The 23481-nt window shown below is 43.1% G+C and overlaps 1 protein-coding gene across 7 annotated transcripts in view; it reads right to left on the bottom strand.

Annotated features, from left to right (window-relative positions):
- APBB2 (amyloid beta precursor protein binding family B member 2) overlaps positions 1 to 19678 on the bottom strand; it is a 681814-nt gene extending 662136 nt beyond the window's left edge. For 5 of the 7 annotated variants that reach the window (XM_029588914.1, XM_029588877.1, XM_029588923.1 and 2 more), the window contains exon 1: positions 19543 to 19678. The gene's annotated coding sequence lies outside the window, so the exon portion shown is untranslated. Of the gene's footprint in view, positions 1 to 19181; positions 19484 to 19542 lie in introns of those variants that run through there. The other 2 variants (XM_029588936.1, XM_029588887.1) reach the window with 2 other exon arrangements.
- Between the last annotated feature and the right edge of the window lie 3803 nt (positions 19679 to 23481).

Here is a 23481-nt window from a genome sequence, read left to right as displayed (position 1 = left end):
GATGGGGGACAAAAAGAGACTGGAAGGACAGTGACCGATGTGAAGGGGCTGAGGTAGAGAGAGAAAGACACTGGTGTACAAGGAATGGGGGCTGGGGCAATGGAGGAGAGAGACTTGTGAGAGGAACTGAGGGGACAAAGAGACTAATAGGGAAAAGCTGGAGTGAGACTGCTTGGGAGGGATTTGGAGTGGGGGAGACATTAGCGGGAAAAGACTGCGGTCCTCAAAACTTATGGCAATTGAAAAAGGGGTCTGCATACTCAAAAGAGTCCAAAAAAACACCATATGTAATCTCTGTAGGGGGCACACAAAATAAAAACCATGTGCAGAGAGGCTGTGATCCTTCCTTGCACTGCTCTGTGGGATCAAAAAAAGAAAAATGGTCAAGAAAATGGTATAGTGGACCGGGCTCTTGAGGCTTTGTCTCTGGTGATCCTCTTCACTGGTTAGGAAATCTCTCGGCTCTGTGGGAGACCGATGGAATAAGCTGTGCTCACGCTTTAACCTGCGGGTGGCCGCACATTTTTTTCACGCAAACTGTACTGCAGATGCAGCAAAGAGTTTTGCACACCAAAAATGTGTGCCAAGAACTGTGCATATTCCTTAGCGCCCTCTTCTGGATATCCCCTGCTAATGATGGCATTGCCTAGTGCCCCCTCTCTCCCTCCAAATGCAGAGATATGCACGGGGCTCACCCTGCATTTTCTTAACATTGGAAGCGTAACTCCTAATCCGAGGTGGAGTAAAGTTTCTAGGGCTGATGTTAGTCTATGGGCAGAAGCTGGGAGGTCCTGTGTTGGGACCTGTAGTCAGGATTTTATGGGCAGAAAAGCATGCTCTGTGCACAAAAAGAAAATTGCATTCTGTGCGGAAAACATTTTTTTGTACAAATAAATAGTATTTTCTGCACAGAAAACATGTTTTGTGTGTATACAAAGTATATTTTCTGCACACAAATCCCGAGTAGAGGTCCCAGCATTGAAGTTAAGAGTACAACATGTACAGAAAAAACATATGTGCACATAAACCATGTTTTCTGTGCATAAATCATATTTTCCTGCACAACTTTTCTGGTTTGTGTGCTTTTTTTTTTTTTTTTTTTAAATCCCGACCCATTAACATACCATTACTTTACTGCAGAGGGAGTTATAAAAAATAAATTAGCTTGTGCATTAAGAAACGGTGCGCTTAATTTCAGCACACAGTTTTAACGCTCAGCTAATTACATTGGCATACCTGAGAACTCTCCAGACTTCCCCCCTAAGACTCAGGAAATTTATATCAGTTGCAGGGTCTCGGGGGGAAACGCTAAAAAGCTCCTGGCCTCGGAGTTTATTGCTCCGGCTACTCTCCCTCGGTAAGCCTTCAGGTAGGGGAGGGGGTAACTCTGGAGCGCACGCACTGCGGGCCGCTGAGGGCAGAGGGAGCTCGCACAAGTCTGCGAGTTGTGCCTTATGGGGGGGGTGGAAGCAAAGTGAATGCTGGGGTTAGAGGAGGAGGAAGGGAACGAGTGCTAGGGCCATCCCAAGAGGGGGGGGGGGAGAGAGAGAGAGAGAGATGGTATTAGCGGGGAGAGAGAGGTGGTGTGGATTAGCAGAGAGGGAATGGAACAAAAGTTGAATGGGATGAGAGAGTGAAAAGGGATAGAGAGTCAGGAGTGATCTAAGAAGATATTTCCTAACAGAGAGGGTGGTAGATGCAACGAGGCGAGGGGAGAGACGGGGGGTATCTGAATTCAAGAAAGCATGGGATAAGCACAGAGGATCGGGAGGGAGTGGTAGAGAGACTGTAAGCTGAACAGTTGGCGTGGACAGGCAGACTCGGCAGGCCATCACATTTCTATGATACGCTTTATTTCTCCCTCTTCACACCTGCCTCCCCATCCTCCACTCCCCCCCCCCCCCCCCCCCCCCCAATAACTGTCAGCAATCTCAGGGTGACCACCAAATCAAAAGTTCCCAGGTATGTACCCTGGCTTCTGGGTGAACAGACCATCCCCTCATATGTTTTCTTCAAGCTCGCCACAGGTCACAGTTAGTACCACCTCCATCTATTATCATCCACTTCATCCGACAACCTGTCCCCATCGGTAAGCACCAAGTACAGTATGGCCCCCTCCCGTGTGGGCTCAGTTACCAGTTGACAGAACCGTTCTCCTTGCAGAGAGGCCTGGATCTCGCTGCTTCTAGAAGGCACCGGAGCCAAGACACAGGCCGGGGTGTCCCAATCAACATCCGGCAGACTGAAATCCCCTAGCAACAGCACCTCCTCTTTCACAGCAATTTTGGGAATATCCTCCATTAAATCTCTATCCGTCTCCTCAGTCTGTGATGGAAGCCTGTATATTACATCAGTATAAATAGATATTCCATTCCCTCTTTCCAGATTTACCCACAGTGCCTCCTCCTTACCGTGTAAGCACAGCAGTGCTGTTGCTTTAATAATATTTTTTTATATATAATGCCACGCCTCTGCCCTGCCGTCCTACCCTGTCCTTCCTGAATAGACTGGAGCCCAGTAAAACTGTATCCCAGTCGTGATTTTCCCTGTACCATGTCTCCGTCCGCCATTGCCGTTTTGCTCTGATATTTCTAAATAGAACACAAAATAGAAAAAAAATAAAATAAAATTCACACAGCCAAAAGGAAAGACATTTCTCTAGCAAGAAGTCTTCCTGTACAAATTCAGTTTTTATGATTTCCAACATAAGAGTATGTGGGAAAGAATTATATAGAAGGGTTTGCTATCCATCTATCTGTGAGCAAAAAAAGGGATGGAAATTCACTATGTTTGGAATGCAGGAAGAAAATCTGAATATCTGGGATGAGTTAGAAACCAGAAAAAAACACATGAATTTTCACAGAAGCAACCCTCCAAAGAATTACCCCATTGCTTTCCTTGTGAAAAAAAAAATCCCAATTGCTTTCCATGGGAAACCGTAAGAATGCTGACCAGCGCTCCATGCCAAATGTTCCCCTCTCCCCAGCTCCCTCACCCCCAGCAACTACACAGAGCAACACAGGAAGAGAGAGAGACACACAGAGACAGGGAAAATAACCGAAACAACTGGCAAAAGATGTATTTATTACATGGATTAGTACTCTCTCTCCTACCAGAGGACTCAGAGCGAGGTACAGGATTAAAGAGTGGTTTATATCCATGAGGCAGAGTATCTGAAATATAATATAATATATGTGGGAAAAGGGGGGGAAAAAAAGGCATGATACAAAAGTATAAGTACCTGATACAAAAACACGATATAAGATACAAGGACACAGCCATGCTAGATACTAATGCTGGTAACAATGGGATGGCATAAAAGGGCCGATTCTAAAGCACACATGCACACTCCACAGTGACAGAGAAAAGAAAAACAAAGGATGCTTCGCAATTCACTACTCCACCCACACAATTGCCCCAACCACACCTATCCACCCAAAACACCCCCCCCCACACACACACACACACCCATACCCCCTAGACACACCCCTGCACACCCACACTACTCTGCCCTATACCCCCCTTATACACACCCCTACATCTCCAAACACTCACCACCACCCATTTATCCTCACCTATACCCCTTCATAAACCCACACCCGCCATTATCCTCAATCACTTCCCACACACAGACCTCCCCCATCCACATACACCCCTTCTACAAATCCAAGCTGGAAAGCATTCCCCGAGTCGAGTCTCTGCATGCTTTCCTTTACTTGGAGGAGAAGCCTAGTGGTTAGAGCAGGGAAACCAGGGTTCAAATCCCACCCTCGCTCCTTGTGACCTTGGGCAAGACATTTTCCCTTCTGTTGCCTCAGGTACAAAATTAGATTGTAAACACTGTGGGGATAGGGAAATGCCTCCAGTTCCCGAATGCAATCCATGTTTGATGTACACTTTGAAGTGCCAAAAAGCAGAATATAAAAATCTAAATAAAATTTGTACAACTTAGCAACATCTGCTTTTCTATATGAGCTGCACAATAGCACAAAAATACCGAAGCAGCCCTTCCTTCCTCTGTGTTCTTTGTCTAATGAACATTCAACCTAATAACTTCAATTAAAAAGGCCATTCCTAAAGCCTGAAGGAGATGGAAATCTTTCATTAAAATATAATCTACCTAAAAGAACAATGGCAATGAGTACCCATAAAAGTCTGAGTTTCTTTGACTGCATTAGTCCAGGAAGCTGCTCCTCCCCAACCCATCCTGCACTGGCGTGAAGGATGTGACCAGCCCCTGCACAAATTCTAATCCAGGAAATCCCAACCCCCTGCTGCCGGTTTGAAGCCATGACAGCCAAGAGACAGCTGAAAAGAAAAAGCAGCAAAGAACAAAGTGTGAGCTGAGACACAAAAAATATTTAAGGGTTGACGTAATAAGGCATGAGTAAAAAAAAAAAAAAAAATCAACCCTAACTCCGGATGTAGTAAGCTAATGGTATGCTATTTCCCTGCACGTTAAAAAGTACGTTATCCCGATAAAGTGCAGGCTTGGTGCACATAAAAACAATATCTGTGTGCATAAAACCATGTTTTCTGCCAAACAACTTGCTCAGTTCACAAACCCTGTTTTCTGCGCATAAGACATGATTTATGAGCGGACAGCTCGATTTGTGTACAGCGCATAATTTCAGTGCACAAAGCCTGATTTCTGCATATAAATTCCTGAGTACAGGACCCTGGCACCATGAACTCCAGGGGGTCCACCCTATAGGATAACATTGGCCACAGGAACTCTACTCCACCGCTGACCATGAGTTACGTTTTGAGTGTTAAGAAATTACAGGGTAAGCCTACACACCAGTCTGCAATAGGGAGTAGCAGCCAATGCTGTCATTACAACAAGGTTGTATCCAGGAGCGCTAAATTTGTGTAAAACTCCATGTTAAAATCAGGAGCATGTGCGTACCTTAGTAAAATGGGCCTTTAGCAGGGTAATGTCCTCTATTACTATCCTTCTGCCGAGAAGATATGGAAAAAAGATTGACAGACATCTTTGTCTTTTAAATATTGTTGCATAGCTTTCATTTATTTGTAAGAAGTGCTATGCTGCTCAGTAATTCAGATCAACTTTTTTATTTCATTGATCTCAGTTTGTTTCCTGGAGTTTCCCCCCTATCTCCCAAATCTATGCTTGGCTCCATTTCAGGCACTACACCTGCTGGCCCAGCTCCCCTCCCGCCCCCCCCCCCCCCCCCCCCCCCCCCCCCCCCCACCAATGTTGGTAAATGACTCACTTTAATGAGATCATAAGAGGTTTACAGGTCGGTAGTGTTTCCAAATCAAATACCACAGCATCATGAGATTATGCTGATCCAGCCCTGGTTTTCCCCATCACCCATCCAAGATATGTTCTGCCGGGCAAAAAAAAAAACAAAAAACCAGCAGCCTGCACGGAGAGCAGACTTAAAATGTCTGGAACATCCCACAGTGAGAAGAAGTTAGGTTGCCAACACAGAGAGAGGCTCTCTCAACTTTGCAGACTGCTTCCATCCTCAGGAGGTAGCTGCCTTCCTCCATTCCCACGGTTTTATCCTTTGCAATATCAACTACTGTAGCAGAACAATCAATCAGTGTCTCCCCAGGCTCTTCTCTCTGCTTCGTATCAACCCTGAGCCGTGTGACCTCATCACCTGCAAAACATTATGGAAGTCTGGGGCTGTTGGAAGCTGAGATCAGCGCCTTCCTACTGTAAACCCCCCTTTCCCCGATTTATAGCTCCTTCAACAAGGAACCAGAAACTTATCAAAACACCCACATGACCTAAAACAATGGGAAAGTAATATCATTCTTATGCTTTTTAGTTTGATGCTGTGCTTTCAAACAATGTCTGTTAGACATTAAAGGGACAGGAATTGAAAGCGCATTCAGCAATAAATAGCCTGGATTAGTAGGACTTATCTGGCTATCTAGTGGGCCGCTGAATCTCAGCAGCCGCTAGATAACCAAATAAATCACTTAACCAGCTCTCTTAGCTCGCTAGATAGTGAACAGGCAGTTGGTGGAATAGGGCAGTACTACTTAACCAGATAACTTATCCAGCTAAGTAGCGATATTTAGCCTTAGCTGGATAAATTATGCGGGTAAGCTGTACCTGCCAATGAGCAGATTTAACTTATCCGGCTAAGTAGTGGCTTGTATGCGGATATTCAGCGGCACAGCTATACTGGTGTGCCTTCAGACCTTGACCAGGTGTGCCACAGAAAAGTCTCTATTTCCTGATGTTCAGCTCCAGACCAGCTCTTAGGCTCTGTTCTCAGCACCTCACAGTAACAAGAGTCACCAGTGGATACTCTTAAAATACGTAGGGCTTCCTTTCTGAGGAACTGTGCCAGTGTGGTAATTAATGGGCAGCATGCAGGGCATAGACAGCCGAGCCTACTTTGTGCTGCGCCCTTCCGGCCTCTGTCGTATCCCCAGGCTGACTAAGGCAGGGAAAGTATGCACTGAGCACTAGATGTGGAGGAGCTCTGGTAGCCACCTGTGGAAGCCAAGCCGGCTGACCCCATTACACAGACCTCTCCCTTCTGCTTTGCTTGTATATGAGGGAATTGGCCATTGTAATGGAGTACATGGGTGCCTCCACCCCATTTCCTCCCTTAATTTAAAATCAGAAAAGATAGTGGTGGGGCTTCCAGGGCTTCCCCGGCTCTTCTTTTGACCATGCGAGTCCTCTCCATGTCTGCATTGCCTGCCCCGTGGAGGCTGGTAGGCCCCCACATTTTCGTTATTGAAGGTGTGCCGTGAGCTTGAAAAAGGTCGGAAAACACTCTTCTTGATATATAGAAACTGTTCATGCGATCTATTCTGCAACGGAGGTAAATATTTTTTTTTTCTGTTGAAATTAATAAAAAGACCTCCAGGCCTTGTAGGTACAGGGAGGAGTTTAAAGAAGAGTATTTATAAGAGAACGTTAGTCGCTGGGAGAAAAGATTTGAGAGAAGGCACGTATAAATGCAGCATGATACTCATTATAACCAATTCTCCATCAGTTATACTTTCATAGAAACATAGAAATGACAACAGAAGAAGACCAAACGGCCCATCCAGTCTGCTCAGCAAGTGTCGCACTTTTTTTTTTTTTCTCTCATACTTATCTGTTACTCTTGGCTCTTAATAACCTTTTGGTTCCACTTCCCTTCCACCCCCACCATTAATGCAGAGAGCAGTAATTGTCTAAAGAGCCCTTCAGTTGGCTCTGTATGACCACACGATCGCAGAGGGATTTCTGACTTAGGAGTGAAGACTTTCCAAGTGTGTCGGTTACAGCTTTGGGTGAATGTGACCATATCATGTAAATCTATGAATACAAGTACCCTTCAGGTTCTTAGTATGGTCATATTTCTTTTTATTTTTTTTTTTAATTCTTTATTTATATTTTTCAAATATACACTTCAAAATAAATTCGAGATTATATTAATACTTACATCATATCAATAGCTCCAAAAAAAGGAAAATAAAACCTAACCTAGTCTATACATCTTATGTAACTAATAAATTCAGACCTCCAAAAGTGGGGATAAAAATACTACAAGCCATATGAAAAAATAATAAGAAATAAAGGAAGTGCTGACAAAGCAACACTGTACACTAGAAGAGGACATTTTGACAGTTCAAGAAGCTACCACAGGGATGGATTCCAAGGATACAAATCGACCTTGCTGAACAGTTTTATCATTCAAGAAAAATGCAAGTTGGGCTGGCTCAAAAAATATCTATATATAGAAAACATCCTTATATTTAACATAGCATTTACAAGGACATTTTTTTAAATTGAGCCCCCTATTGCAACACCCCAGGCCTCACCAGTATAAACTGCCTGCGCGTCTTCTGTTTGATTTGACCATAATCGGGAAATACCTTGACTTTACACTGAAAAAAAACTTCACTACAATGCCTGAAAAAAAGTCTAAGAGGCCAACTGCAGTCCAAGTGAAAAGCTAGGGGAACAATAAGAATAGAGGGCTTGGCCAAAACGGTAGCCAATAATTGCAAAGCCTTGGTTCTTTCCAAATTACTATGAGATATCAACACAGCTTCTTCATGAAATGGCGCAGGATTTATTTTCCTATATAAAAGGAGATAATAAACCACAACCGGCGGTATAGCTTTTTCCAGAACCGGAGGTATAGCTTTTTCCAGAACTGGAGGTATAGCTTTTTCCAGAACCTTAAGTACTTCCATTAAATATCTCTTAAACATTTTCAGCAGGGGAGACCATAAGTAATTTGTGAAAGTTAATACAGTGAATATTGTGTCTCCTCACAGTGTTCTCAATATTTTCATGCTTAGATTTCAAATAGATATTATCTTTAATAGTAGCTTCTTGCTTCGCCTCTGCTTGAATCATTCTATTTTCATGCTTTGACAAATGCTCTTCAGCTTCGCTTTTAAAAATTTTCCAAAGCTCAAATTTTGTTCTCCACGACAATACTGTTTTGCACGATCAAAGACACTTGTGCAATAAACATCTTATCTAAGCCTTCGATGGCTTCCCAAATCATTTCTAGGGTAAAAGTATAAGGTCTCACCAAGCTAAATGCCCTCTGTTCATCTCTGGCATCCAAAGATGATGTTGGGACTTCAAATCCTGGGGTCCAACACCACCTCCAGATCCATTCGAACTGCCACTTCCTACAGCCCCAGCAAGGTCACTCTCTCAGGTTATGGCTTACTGCTCTCCAAGCATGCTCCCTGCACCAGCTCAAGATCATCATGGAAGGTTGTTCCATAACTGGATCTGTCAGAGGAGTTCTCAAGAACGGGATCAACAAAACTTCCGAGCCTAGGAGAAATGGGGGCACATCTTCCCCCTCCAATCTCCTCAGTGGCTGGTCCCCAGTCGGAGTTGAAATTGCAACAAGGGACCATGAGTCATCTGTAGTAGAGCAGGAGCCACCAGGTAAGCTCTTGTCCCACCCTTTCTCTTTCTAGCCATCAGGCTAAAAATTAGAAACACCAAAGGGAAAAAAAAAAAAAAGATGTATAATGATAACAAGAAACAGGGACTTGTCGCATTTGGTGCGTGCCATGCCGCCATTCTGTGTTTGGTCATAATTCTTTGATATACCGTTCTGGTTTAGGATAGAACCGTAGTTCTGACTAGATTAGCAACTTGTTCACCGGTTGCCTGCAGTGTATGTAACCTATAGGTAAACAAAGTACTTGAGTTTCCAATGCCACTGCTTAATAAATCTACAGAAGACCCTTTCTGCCCAGTCTATAAGTTACAAAACAAAATAAAGTATGTAACTGGTTCGGTTGAATAAAGTTTAATCTTTTGAATTGTAGAACATTTTCTTTTCAAGAACTCTGCACATGTTAAATTCCCATAATGGGCATATCTCAGATGCATTTGAAATGTCTAAGCTGAACTTTTTGTATGTGTAAACAGAAACATTAATAACCCCTGTTATTGAGGTTACTCCCTCTACATTAAATGTTATTGAAATTAATCAACTGATCTGTCAAAAGGCTCATTTGCCCAACAAATGCTTACTTCCCGTGTGCTTTGGGTTTTTCCTCATCCATGACCTTTTCCTAGTTCCTATGCTTGCTTCTTCCCAGCACAATATTAATGTAAACCAATAACGATATGCTCCTCTTCCCAAATCACACTGGGAATCTGATATTATAATTCAGAGTTCTTTCCCTGGCTCATTGTGCCAAAAGCTGGTGGTGGTCTCCTTGCCGGGGTAAGAAAGAGCTGAGGTAAATGGATGAAGGCCCTAGGTTTACTGTGACTGGCTGCAGAGCCTATTCCATGATCCCAGAGAAAGAACTGCACACATCTAAACTACAAAAAAACAAAGAAAAGGCATGACATGGCAACAAACCAGCAAGATCTTCTTCGGGCTGGTTACTATCTAAATCTTCCTCCTAAATCCAAGTCTGAGACTCCGATATCAGCACAAACAGAATGAAAATAATCCAACATATGTGGTAATTATTAAGCACAGAGCCAAATCCATCACGAAGGATAATTACCAAAATTGCTGTATTTAGAATCCCATGCAAATACACTTTCCTGGACTAAATTTTCCATTTTACAGAGCAAAGAATTAGAAAAATATATAATCAGAAGCCTTCCTGCAGTAAACTAAAATGCAGTTTGTGCATGCATGATGGATGTCTTAGCTAATTCCACACTTTCATCACACTGCTTTTGATCTTATCACAGAGAAGAAATTAGTGGATTAAAAAAAATATTTAAAAGTTCATCTACATTAGGACATAGTTGACATTTCTTACCCACCCTAACTATGGAAATACCACAACACTTATAAGAGCAGTTTCAGAGCTGTGCAATTTGGTGGCGCTTACAATGAACATGTGACGCTCATTGGCAAGGAGTTTCCCAGAGAACCATTAAAATATAAATGTAATAGTCCCCCGCGGTAGCAAGCTTTACTGCCAGATAACTGAGTGGCACTGCAGTTAAGACACCTCGCATGGAAGGCAAGGGTAATTATCAAGGCACATCCTGCTACCAAGATGATGTTTTAGGCGAAAGCAAGGCAAGATAAATGTGCAATAAACCGGGACTATGGGCAGATTAGACAGGCTGAATGGTCCTCTTCTGCCATCATGTTTCTCCCTTTCTGTGTTCTATGGAAATCAGTTTGATTGTACAATTTTTTAAACATTGATTCTTTTGCCCAAGAATTGAATTTCCTGCAACTTCTGAAAGAAAAAAAAAACCCACCCCTAAAAAAAAAGTCATTAAAGTAAACAATAACTGGTGTCAGAAGCACTGTGAGACTTTTGCCTGAAAGTGAATAAATTTAAGCAGAGGCCAAAGGTGTGTTTTGCACAAAGATTTTATTTGCACAATTCCTCCCCCCCCCCCCTTTGTGAAGTTTCAGGAAATAAAGGCAGATGCACTGTTTTAAACTTGTGCAAGACTTGATGGTGCACTTTTCTTTTACTGAATGTTAAATTTGGCTCTCTGCCTTTCTTCAAATGGAATTTAAAAATATACACTGGTGAACAAGAGTTGACTTTTTTTTTTTTTAAACTACTGATTCAGCTGCAGGTTCCAGCAGGCTTCTACTATCAGATGATGCCTGCCGGAGCCTGTCTCAGACTGGCAGACAAAAACATTCCCTTATCTAAATATTAATAATCCTATTTAAAGCAGGGGGAGGGGGCAAGAGCACTCCCTGACGTTCCCTGCTAGTGGAGAGAGACATGTGGCTCTGGACTAGTGATGACCCCCAGCCTCCTTCACCTGGCCCTTCCCTCTGTGAAGGAGCAACCTCCCTTCTGTGCTATGGACAACCAACAACTATTTGCTTAAGGGAGATAATGTTCAATATAATTTAGTATGGGGAAAAGTTTATGAAGCATTATAATATTATGAGTGCCTCCTAAGAGTAAGGTATTTCTGTCCCTAAATGTGATCTTGATGTGTTAGTGCTGTGAATCCTGGCTTTGGATGTAATGCAGTGCAAGATTTGTTGTTTTTACTATAATTTATCTGGTTAAGAAATAAACAATTAAAAAAAGATACTGAAGAGGCAAGGGGAAGGAAAGGATATGAAATGGCCAAGTTGAGAAGATGAATTTGCAGTGGCCCACACCACTCTCCTTCCCAAAATGCAGAGACCACAACTGATGATCCGAGTTTTCCACTAACTAAGGATTCTTCATTGTCTATTATTATTTTGATAATTTGCACACAACATTACTTGCCCAAGGAGAGGTTAATGAAGGAGTAAGAGTGAACGTTCAACTTAAGGGTCATCACAAAAGACCAGGAGAGATCTAAGTTTACAAACCCTAAAAAAGGCCCAATAACCAAAGATGGGTCATAGGTAAGTTCAGTGTTGGCTTCCTTTTAACAGAGATAAAACACAGACCCTCAAATCCTACAATGAACAAAGAGAAGAGACTGTTTAATTCAAGGACCAGATGGCAACTTGGATACTTGCTATCGAAAAGATAGATGAATTGCCAAAATGCTTCTGTGATGTTAGGCAACCCAGAACTATTGAGCACACCTCAAGTAGCATTATGCATTTTTCCATTCATTGTTTGCGATGCCTGCTCAATATATTGGGCCCTTTTGCAACAAAACACCAGAATGGGCTTGTTCTTTCTGCTTAAACAGCAATAAAGTGGACCTAGTAGGGGAAAGATTTTTAAGTGACACAGATTAACCATATATTTAAAAAGTATACTGTATTAGCAATGCTCCCTGGCTCCCTTGATTCTGTGGGAAAAAACTCAATTAGCCTGGTGCTGCATAATTTACAACCTACCACACAATCAACAAACTTGAAACTCCCCCATGCTAATAATCACTTGAAGGAAGATAAGTGCCTGCAGGGCTGATTCAAGGGCTTGCTGCATCAGCACCCTGCAACTAATCTCTCTACCTCCTTCTCTAGCACCTCCCCTCCCAGGAAGTCTGCAGAGAACAGGAGGGCTAGAGCTGAGGCTGGAATAGACAAGAGAGAAACCCCTCTGCTCCCTAATTCAGTCCCTCCCTGAAGGGAACACGGGTGGGCAAGCAGTTAGTGTTTAATCTTTCAAAAATCTCTTCTTAAGTCAAACCAAAAGATAGATTTGATATAATTCCTGGATGGCATGATGTCCCTAAGAATTTCAAAAGTTCTTGCATCTCCATAGGTGGCCAATCATTAAGCAGGTGACAAAGACTTGGATGTATTTTAGAAGACTGCAGTTGCTCATGTCCCACAGCTGGCAGAGATGGCATTTTCAATCAACATCCTGACAAACTCTGTGGATGTGGAGTGCAGTTTCAGCATACACAAACTCATATACTTAGAAAGATGACAAGGACTCTCTCAATAAAATATATAAAAGATAGCTGCACTGTATTTCCATCCCAAACAAAACTGACATTTCATAAGTTAAAAGTCTGTAACTTATGTTTTTGCTTTACAAATAATTGATTTTTCTACATGGTAACTTTTGTATGTGAATATAGTTTAAATGGTATCTTAAAAAAATTGTGAAAGGTTTTCAGTAATAAAATGACTTTTTTGCATAATGAGAGATGTGAAACTTTATGCAAATTTACCCACAGAACTTTGAAATAGCAGACAGACTTTGCTAATTCTTGCTGCAGAACCTTGAAGGATCTGCTGCAGGAAACTGGGAGTTATGTGTATTAATTATCAGGAAAAAATACCCCACTGACAGGTAAATAAAAAAATACCTCTGAGAAGAATAAAATGTCAGAAGCAAACCTTCATGTATTTCCTCAACTTCTTTTTTCCTTTACTAAACATTTGCAAGAAATAATGAGAAATCCAGCAGATTACCAGATAATAGCATCAGCATGAGAGCTAGAGGATGTACATGTCTAAATTCTTTCCTAAGCTGCAGCTTTTTGTAGTGTTTGTATTTTTAATGCAAAGTAACATGCGGAATGAATACAGATGGGCCAGAAAGGGTGCCAACTGTAAACTGTGCTTCTTATGGAAGGATTTCCTCAGAGGTGGGGTTTTATCTGAGTTCATGACTGCAAATCCAATCTGCTTTTCCAGGACTATCAGTGTAGACACTGCTAGGTGTGCATTAAAAAAAAAACCAGGGTGCTAAGGGGGTTTCTTTCCTGGCATTGGCTTGTGGATTCAAAAATAGTGATTGAGCTAATGGTGTAGTGGACCAGACTCAGAGGTGTCCTTGAGGATCCTCCCTTTCCTCTCTGCGTCTTGAACAGATGTCCCCTTGCTGGCTGTGGCTGTCTCTTTAGACCCACCACAACTCACAGACAGCATCTTCCACCTAAGACAAACCCAAATCTTGCAAAAAGGATTCAGTCCACCCTCCAGACTGGCGAGTCCAATAATGCCAATAAAACTTTAAAAAAAATTTTAAAAAAAGGGGGGGGGGGGGAAGGAGGATCCACGAACTTCCACAGTAGTGAAGTCAAACAGCAAGTAGCAAAATGAAACACTCTGGCAGAACAACAAACTCCCCAGCTTAGGGAATGTGACCTCATGATGCAATCCAGTACAGTCCATCTGAGAAAATCGGCCACTTACTTAACCCTAAAACTAAGATAAATGAAGATATTTCCAAGACAGGCTGTTCTCTTTGATGGCGTCCCTATGGTGTCCTGGGGCTCTTCCAAAAGAAGCTAGGGCTTAAGCTTAGGAGTAATTTTCTGCGAAAATTATTGCATCGGCCCCATTGGTCCAAAAGGTTTATTGCAACCCGCTAAAAAAAATCCCACTTTCTTCTGAACCAGTACAGCTGCTAGAACTTGAATGCAGTTTCATACACTGTTCCCAATATATAGGAGCTGCCAAGGTATTACACTTCCCATTGACTCTCATTTGTCATGAATGTTTGCATTGTCTAGATCAGCGGTTCTCAACCGGTGTGTCGCCAAGCACACGCAGATGTGTCGCCACACTTCCCGGTCCCCCCGCTGGCCCAGCTGCTCCTGGTCCAGCGAAATGGAACTCTTCCTCCACCCGGGCAGAACGCGGCAAGAGAGCTGGAGTCAGTAGCACCAGTATGGTTTCTTCTTCCCGCCCCCGCGGCCCGGAAAAGGAAGTGGAGTGCAGCAGTTGCGAGCGCAGGAAGAAGAGATCCTGTTAGGCAAAAAGTCTCTGCAGCGCCGGCCCGAAGAAGAGCAGCGTCATCCCGGAGCAAAAGGAGGAGCTACGTGAGTCACCACAGCCGATGGGAACTCCTTTCTCGAAGCTGTGAGGGCTGGAAGAGGAGGAGGCTGTTGCTGCCACTAGTTCGGTGGGGAGAGCAAGTGAGTGAGCAAGCGTATGTGTTTGAGATTGCGTGTGTGTGACAGCACGTATGTAAGTATGTGATTACGTGTGTATGTATGATTAAGAGCCTATGTATATAAAAGAGAGAGCATTTGTGTAATTGTGTGATTGATAGTCTATGTAAGTGAGAAAGAGAGCATGTATGTGACTGAGAGAAAGGAAAAATTTACAAACAACCCCCTTCCCCCTCCTGTTTCACAGCAATCTCAGGGTACCTGGAAATCGAGCATTTTCAGGTATGGAGAGCAGAGCATTTTTTAATCCTTATTTTTAATTATTGGGTCTTTGTGTCTGCTATTCTGAAATATTTTATTGGTGTCTAGAAATTTTTGATATGAGTTTTTAATTATTGGATATTCCATTCATCCGCTGTTTTGACATAATCTGTTCTTTTTATTAGTATGGCTTTACTGCTATTGATTTTATATTTTTTGCTTTATTTTATGAGGACTGGTGATTTCCATTTTTCCTTTGTTGCACTGCATACAGACTCTGGCTTGTTGCGGTTTCCAGTTTAGTTTTTGATTGCATGTTTCTGTTTATGCTTTATGGTCTCTTTATTTTGTTAGGTAAGGGTCTGCACATGTGACTGAAGTGAGGTATTCTGCTGCATGTAGTTTCTGGATAGGGCTCTATAGCAGCCTGGCTTCTTCCATTTTCTTAACAGAAGTATTGGAGTTTTAAGGCCCAGTGTAATATTTTCAGTGTTGCCTTTTCTTAGGTAAGGTGGTTACTGTTTGAGTACTGGAAGTTGATGCTGTTCTGGTAAGGGAGGTTTACTATTATATAATTTATGTTCAGAGAGAGTACTCTTATTTTTCCTTGTGTCATTCTTAACAATTAAGGTAATATTGTAATGAACAGTGTGTCACGCATGTGAGAACCATCTGTCAGTTGTGTCCCGACCGAGAAAAGGTTGAGAACCAGTGGTCTAGACTGTAAGCTCCACAGACAGGAACAGTCTCTTATGTCATCTGTACAGCTCTATGTATGGTCTAATAGCACTTTATACATGATAAATAGTAGTATAGCAGTTTTAAGAAACTTCATTACTAATAGCTTTAGAATAAAACTGGCCTGTTGAAGAGAGGCTAACTCTGGAAAGCTAGTCACAGATGGATCAAGTCAGTCCAATAAAAAGATTATCACCTACAACTTGTTTGCAGACTAACATAGCAAACAGACTTCTTTGCACAGAGTAAAACAATTAATTCATACAAGGTACGTGTTACCAAACACTGCACAGAACCTGGATGGCAGATTTGTACTTTAAACCAGTTATTTACAGCCACATTTATAACTGTTTTACTTCTCAGGGCTCCTATGCGCTCTGAATTAATGACACACTGCAATGGGTCCTCATTTGGATCAAGAGGCATGAGACCTGAGATAATATATTACCATGCCAGACTTACATTAACCCCTTAGAGGGATGAAGAAGTTGTACTTCACAACCAATCCACGCCACGAAACAAAATTGTGATTTGAGAATGGAAAATTGCCCTAAAAGTGACGTGTAGAGACATTCCAGCTGATTAATGACATGCCGTGTCTTAAACATGAGGAGACGTGCGTGGCAGAGGATGCAGCCTAACCCTCATGTATCATTTCAAATGAAAGCCCTGATCAAGCTCAAAAAGAATCTGCTGCAGATTCATAGATTGCTTAGCTCACAAAAGGAAAACTTATAATATCAGCTGACCGGGAGTTTTTTTCCCCAGATTAAGAAAACCTGGGTTTATTTCATATGTAGAAACTCATTTTATTAAAGGAAACAAACAAAACAATGAGCTTATTCTTCTGATCGGCTGTCAATACAGCTCAGATAAGACACTGCTGACCCAGAGAAAACAATATGGCTTCTTCATAACCAATTACAGTGTCAGGGAACAAAGTGACCACATATCTATTATTATCCAAGTTATAATAGACAGAATTAATCACAAAGAAGGAAATGCTTCCATATGAATTCTGCAGTCAAGCAAGTGTCCTGATCTTTTTTCACCTACACCCTCCAGCCTATGTTTAAATCTGGTTACTGTAGTTTCCATGTCTTCTTTCAGCCAGAAAAGAGGACATTGTATATTATATCACCATGTCTTTACAAAACTTCTCACTCTCTGTTTAGCCACAGGCACTACCTTCTTCAGCACTCATACTGAGAATGGATCTCTTTTTTTCAGAGCAGCAATAGTAGCTAAACTATTGTTCAAATAAAATTCTTAAGATACACGTTATAACGCAAGGGGTAAGGAGTATTTCATTTCTGAGAAGTTATCAGTATTTAAGAGAAAAGGTCCTCCAATCCCTCAATTTCTTAAATTGGGGAAAAAATTAATGTGGATTTAAAATGAAAATATGGTGTTCTCAGTTTTTTTTCAGGACCAGTTGCTGAATAATGAAAGTGTGGACTTTGTGGGATCCATATTCAGCCGCTGTGCGGCTCAGATAGTTAGCTGGATAAACTTATCTGGCTAACTTAATCCATATATTATTATTCACATATAATAAGTGTCCAAATCTTTATTTAGCTGGATAACTTCTGAGTTATTTGACTAAATGCTTTTGAATAAGGACCTCACAGTTGTTTTTTTTCAGGAAGTGAAAACACTCCCGTCTATGTCATCTTCCTCTGTTTCCCATTATTCACCAGGGGCCTGACTCACAACTTTGACTTCTTATCCTAAGACTGCTTCAGGACAGCTACTCCTCAGGAATGCTCCAGCTCAGGAAAAGTTCTCACAGCAAACGGAAGTGTGGATCGGGCAGAAAAATGCTCCCTTCCAACAAGTGGTTTCTTTTCAGAAATTCAGCTGATGGCCAAACAGACAGGTGTACAATCTGCACTTTAAGTCAGAGCCTCTCCCATTCCTTCTGGGTGTCCCCAGGGCTATGAGGCAGACCTACATGGTATGAAGGGAAACAGAGCCAAGTGACGTGAATGGGAATCATGCCCCCCCCCCCCCCTCCCGAAACTGCACAACACAAACTGAAACTTCCCAATAACAGGGCACAGGTTGTAGCACTGCCTTGCTGTGACATTGATGCTCCTGTACATCTGTGCCAGCAGAAACTGAGTGCATCACCTCAGGGAATGGAGGAAGAAGTGACGACCACCATCACTATGGTGGCCCTGTCCGGCCATAGAGAGCTGCCTCAGAGGAGATGTTTCTCCAGCCCTTGGGCAGGCAAGAAATCTTGGTGCCAACCAGGCATGCCAGGTGTGAGGGCCAAAGGAGCAAAAGAGGAAAAAGGGAGAGGAGAATGTGAACAATCAGATTTTCATGTAAATTGATAAGGCTCTCATTTCACTAATTATACAGACATATATGTATATACTAGTATTTGAGCTATCTAGTCAGTGTTGTTTCTTTAAAAAAAAAAAAATAAACATACAGTGTTCTACATCTCAGAGCAATTACACAAAAAAAAAAAGCTTTCTGAAACATTTAGCGCATGAAAAAACTAGGATGAAGGCAGTATCTGATTCATTCCACAATTAATGCATAGCACATGCTGGCTGACCTAAGTCACAGACAGCATGTGCAACCATGATCAGAATCCAATGAAATCGCTGCATTCACCTAAGGGAAATAGAAATATATAGCCCAAAACTTAGAGATCCAGCTAGGAGAGATAGAAAGTGCCACAGTGCCAGTTGCATATCACCAAAGCCCATCCCTCCAGCATCTCAGTCGCGCATTACTCCTCAGAAAACGCCCCCACTACTTCCCAGTGTATATTAAGAATGGGCTATTCACGGCTTTTAGCAGCCAGTTTTCTCCAGAGGATGTGGATACGTGACAGGAACACAAGCCTCCTCTGCTCATGCCCTTCCTCAGTAAGAATCTGCTTCTTCTGTCTCCAACCTTCCTCCTCTAAGGATAACCCGTGCCAGGCTTCTTTATAAACTACAATAATCCCCTATGATGCACCTTCAGGCTTTAAAACAGATTCCATGGCAAAATGAAAATATTTCAGAACGACGACTTGGACTCTTTAAGATTCCAGTCTTTATTTTTACGGCCATTTTCTAGCAAATGTTTTTCCTTGGCCAATCAACTTTCACCCATTTACCTGCCAAGCTAACATTTTGTGCTTTTTTTTGTGTGTGTGGTTTATCAAGCCAGTTCAGGAAGATGCAGGTCAGGAGAAAAGTCCTGGATCTTCAGTTTCTCGGCTCTTGCCAGTAGCCGCCTTGGCCACCCTCTCCCTCCCTCGTAATCATGCCAGACTATCCAGATCTCTCCCCCCAACTCAGGGCAGCAGACAGAAGGGAGTTTATCCGCCAGAGCTGCCAGGCGGGCAAAGACAAGCCCGGTATACCCATCACTTGGCAGGTACAGATTTCTTTTTTCCCACTGATCCCCTGAAATCACATCACCTCCTCCTCCTGCTGTTATCCTGCAAGCATACCTCCTTCTCCTCCCGCTCTCTCGCAGTCCAACCTTCTCTTGCTGATCTGCAATCAAAAAGCACCTTATCTCTGGCAAATCAGCTGTAATCTCTCTGTTCTCACGAAATAGGAAAAAATAAAAAAAACCCAACAACAAAGTCTGGTGTCGCGGGATCACAGTTGTGGGGCGACCGTGCCAGAGGAGCTGGAGAAGGGTCTCACGCTCCTCTGCTACAGCTGCCGCTGCTTCCTGGCTCCGGATCCCGGGGGCAGCTCCCACCAGCGTTCCACCGCCCGCAGAGCGCGCGCCCCACCAGAGCACGCGCCACCGGGGAGCCCAGCGCGCGGCGGACCCCAGCGCGATCCTCGCGCCGCACTCACCTCGCTTGCCTGCGCCCCCCACGAGTAGCCCGAGCTCCCAGCTGCGGCTGGATGCACTCGCCGTTCCGGAAACGCTTGCCAGATTGCGGCTCTCACCTCAGGAAATAATTCCCGCCGCCCCCCTCCCCAACCCCTGCCGGCCGCCACTCCTCCTCCTCCGCCCCGAGCAGAGGAATTCTGCGGTTGCGGCTGCTCGGGGAAGACGGCGACGACCTGTGTTCAGTGCGAGCGCTGCAGCTCCGTTTGCAAGGGTGGAGGAAGGGGTACTTTAATGTACAGTTCTCACAGCCTTCTGGGTCCTGGCAGGGAATGAACTGTCTGCGGGCTGGGATTCCTTTTATTGAACCGCTGCGGCCACGCTAGGTGGCCAGAGGCGCATAAACCTGCTGATGCTTAAGGCCTTCCTCCCAGTTCACAATTTAGTAGGAAAGATCCCAACTTCTAACGGTTGGGACCCCTAGGGTGTAAAACAATAGAGGGTGAAACAGTATTCAGGAAGAGCAGGAACAAGAGTGGGATGGGGAATTAGCATGGCAGGAGCTTCTTGTTCAGGGCAGGTATAGGGGCGGATGTAAAAGGTAAGGGGATAAAAGAGAGCAGGCAGAGGGAGTGCAGCCATTTGACTGCAGAAGGAAGGGGAACAGCAGCATCAGGAGAGACGCAGGGAGACAACAAAGGATTGTTTATTTTTCCAGAGGTACAGCTGGGAATCCTGTTTTGTTTCATGTAGTATTAAGGGCACCCAGGCATTGCTTATAAGGAATGAGGAGTGTGGCAGCACCACCGTACAGTAACAACATGGAGATCCCAAGGCCAGTGAGCCAATCTGATTCAGAACAGGAAAAACAGGAGAGGAGATTACATGGGTGGCCTATAAAGTAATCCTCTTTATTAAGAAACAAACTAAAAGATCCTGGAAGAAAGTAATTTTATATGGAACACATTAATTTATGGAACTAGAGCAACACTATATATATATATAGACTGGACTGAGTGTGCTTTTTCAGTTGCCACCTGAAGTTACAGTTTCACTATATGATATTAGTGCCTGTGGAGTGGTAACTTCAGTGATGGGAAGAAGCAGATAGAGTCTTAGGACTGTATAGGATCAGAGGAGAGAGAGAGAAAGAGAAATCAGGAGTGGCACAAGATGGCAAGGGACCAGAGAGAGAGAGATGCAGACAGAGACAGAGCAGTGAGGAGCAGCAAGGCACCTGAGAGAGATGCAGGCATTTGAGGAGCAGCATAAGGCGGTGCAGAGGACCCCTGATGGCCCTGAAATCAAGCAGACTGCAGAAACAGAGAATGTGACTGTGTTGTGTATGTTGGTGTACGCACACATAAGATTCACAATGCAGGGGAATGGTGGCACCAAAGAGAGAGAGATGCAGGATGCAGCAGGGACACAGCTTAGTAATCAAAGCTGGCTAAGTGGCGGTGCAGCAGGATACCCACTGGCCAGGAGATCACATGGACCACAGGAACAGAGAATGTGAGTATGTTGGGTGTGTTTGTACACACACACACACACACACACACAAAACAGAGTCACGAGGCAGCAAAATGACAGAGGACCAGAGCGAGATGTAGGATGCAGTGCGGATGCAACATAGTGATCAAAACCTGCTAGGTTTGAGCCATAGTAATAGATACGTTTTATAAAGAAAATAATTATATTATTTGGTTTAATTTATGAGCTAAGATGCACAGTTATTAGTAGTGTTCTGTGGCAGCAGGTGGCATGGACAACCATGTAGATAATCTGAATTTGCTAGTAGTGATAGTGCACTGTATAAAAAGCTGTTTAGATATACCAAAGGCAGGCAAATGGATGGGCTCCCCAGCAATTATAAACTGCACCTTTCTAGAAAAAGATCTGGCTAGTAGCAAATTCCCCAGTTAGAGGTTGCAGGAAGAATCTGATAATATCAAGCACCATGGGGATTTTAGTTAGGGAGAGGAGGGAGATTTTAGTTAGGGAGGAGGAGGGAGTTATTGTTGACATCGAGACAGAAAGAAAAATCTGCTGAGCTTGTTTGTGTTCTACCTTTTATGCCTGACTCCTGGAGAGTAAGGAAAAGTATTTTGCGCCATTGGGAAGTTTTGGGTCTACACTCTATATTCAATACTAAACCCATGTTTACATTCTCAAGAGCATCTAATTTGAGGGATAATCTGGTTCATGCAGGGATTAAAAGTGAGAGGAGAAGTGGGGTTAAGGATAGTGGACACAGTGCATGTAATGTCTGTCCCCAGGCGTATCAAGGAAAGGAGATACAGTTGTCAGGGGATGAGATCTTTAAATTACGTGGCAAGACCTCTTGTGAATCTGAACAGGTAATATATGTGATATGGTGCCCATGTGGGTTGAAATATATTGGCAAGACCATGAGAAAATTGAAACTGCGTGTTCAGGCGCATATGAGCTGTATGCGGTGTAATCGGGTGGAAGCTCCGCTGGTTGAGCATTGGGTGTCTGCGCAACATAAGATTGAGGAATTAAAATTTGCGGTTATTGAACAAGTTGTTCGGGTGAGAGGGGGTGACATTAACAAAATACTTTTATTTAAAGAACAAAGATATATCTTTCAGTGGAAAACGGTGATCCCCAGTGGTTTGAATAAGGAAGTAGAGTGGAAAGTACTTTTGTAAAAAAAAAAAGGTTTAGAAATGAGATACACCCACCAGAAGGCGTCCTTGATGACTTAACAATTGGGAGGGAGGGGGGGAGGGATATAGAAATGATGCGGTATAGCTCACTACCGCTGAAAGATTTGTGTGTATGAATGGGGGCTGGTATGGATGATGGGGGTTTTAGTTCTAGTGAGTAAGTATGAATATATTTATTGTGGAAATGAATGTGAGAATCGCCAGGGATTTAGTGTATGTATTCGTGGGCGGTGATGACGCTGATGACGACACGGGGGGAGGAGTTGGGACATTTAAATTTGAGAGGGAATACGGTGAGATTCACTGACGCTGGATAAGAGAGGTAGAAAGGTGTGGTCGGATCAGAGCGGGTGAGTGTAAAGTACTGGCTTATTTTGGGGTTGTGGATTGGTCTGTAGTTGATATGTTTGGCATTTAATTTTAGTGGGGACATGGATGGGTTTGATGTGGAGATTTGAGTAAGAGGAACGGATAATTGGATATGAGAGAGTGAGTGAATGTAAAGCACCGGGTGGGGGAAACTAACAGAGTAGTACATTCATTATGGTTAGCGGGTTTTTATTCTGAGTGGGTGATTTGAATGGGAGTAGTATGAATGTACATAATAGAATAAGGGTAAGAATGTGTTATACATATTGTATATTTTACAGATGACCCGGATGGGACTTGAAAGGGCTTCTAATACTGCAAGAAAGTGAATAAGTTGTTTAACCATTTTCAGCGGAGTCTTGAGGGCAACTGTGATAAAAGCAGTGGATACAAAGTTGCACGCACAGCGGTGCCGCAGTGGAAGTAGAACATCTAACAAACAGCTCGGACTGAGAATGAAAATGGTGGCTGTTTTTAAATACGGGATGTAAGGTTTGGGTCTTCAATATTGAATGGTAGCCCAGATAAAAGTGATTTCAAGATAAAGAGCTTGATATAAAAATTATCGTGGTGGATTTGAATGTGTTAACATTTTGGTGAAGTGCTCCTGATGCAGGCGGGACGCCGCCGAAACGCCATGGCGTCGGGCTTTTGAAACAATAATTTTGCATCTTTCACCACTGGCAATCGAGTTGGCCTTTTGAAATAAGGGCTGGGCTTTTGAAACAACAATTTTGCATCTTCCATCATTGGGAATAAGGGCTGTTGAAATAACAATCTTTATGAATTGAGCCATCATTGGGAACTGAATCCTGAATCTTGAACCATTGAGGATCCAATTTTGTGAAAAAAAAGGATAAAAAGATTTAAATGTGAATAAGAAGGCAGTATTTATTTATA

This window comes from Rhinatrema bivittatum, chromosome 1 (assembly GCF_901001135.1).
Source record: "Rhinatrema bivittatum chromosome 1, aRhiBiv1.1, whole genome shotgun sequence".
NCBI classification, from domain to species: Eukaryota; Metazoa; Chordata; class Amphibia; order Gymnophiona; family Rhinatrematidae; genus Rhinatrema; species Rhinatrema bivittatum.
The sequence above is the reverse complement of the archived record's forward strand: the minus strand, read 5'-3'. Positions and strand labels throughout refer to the sequence as shown.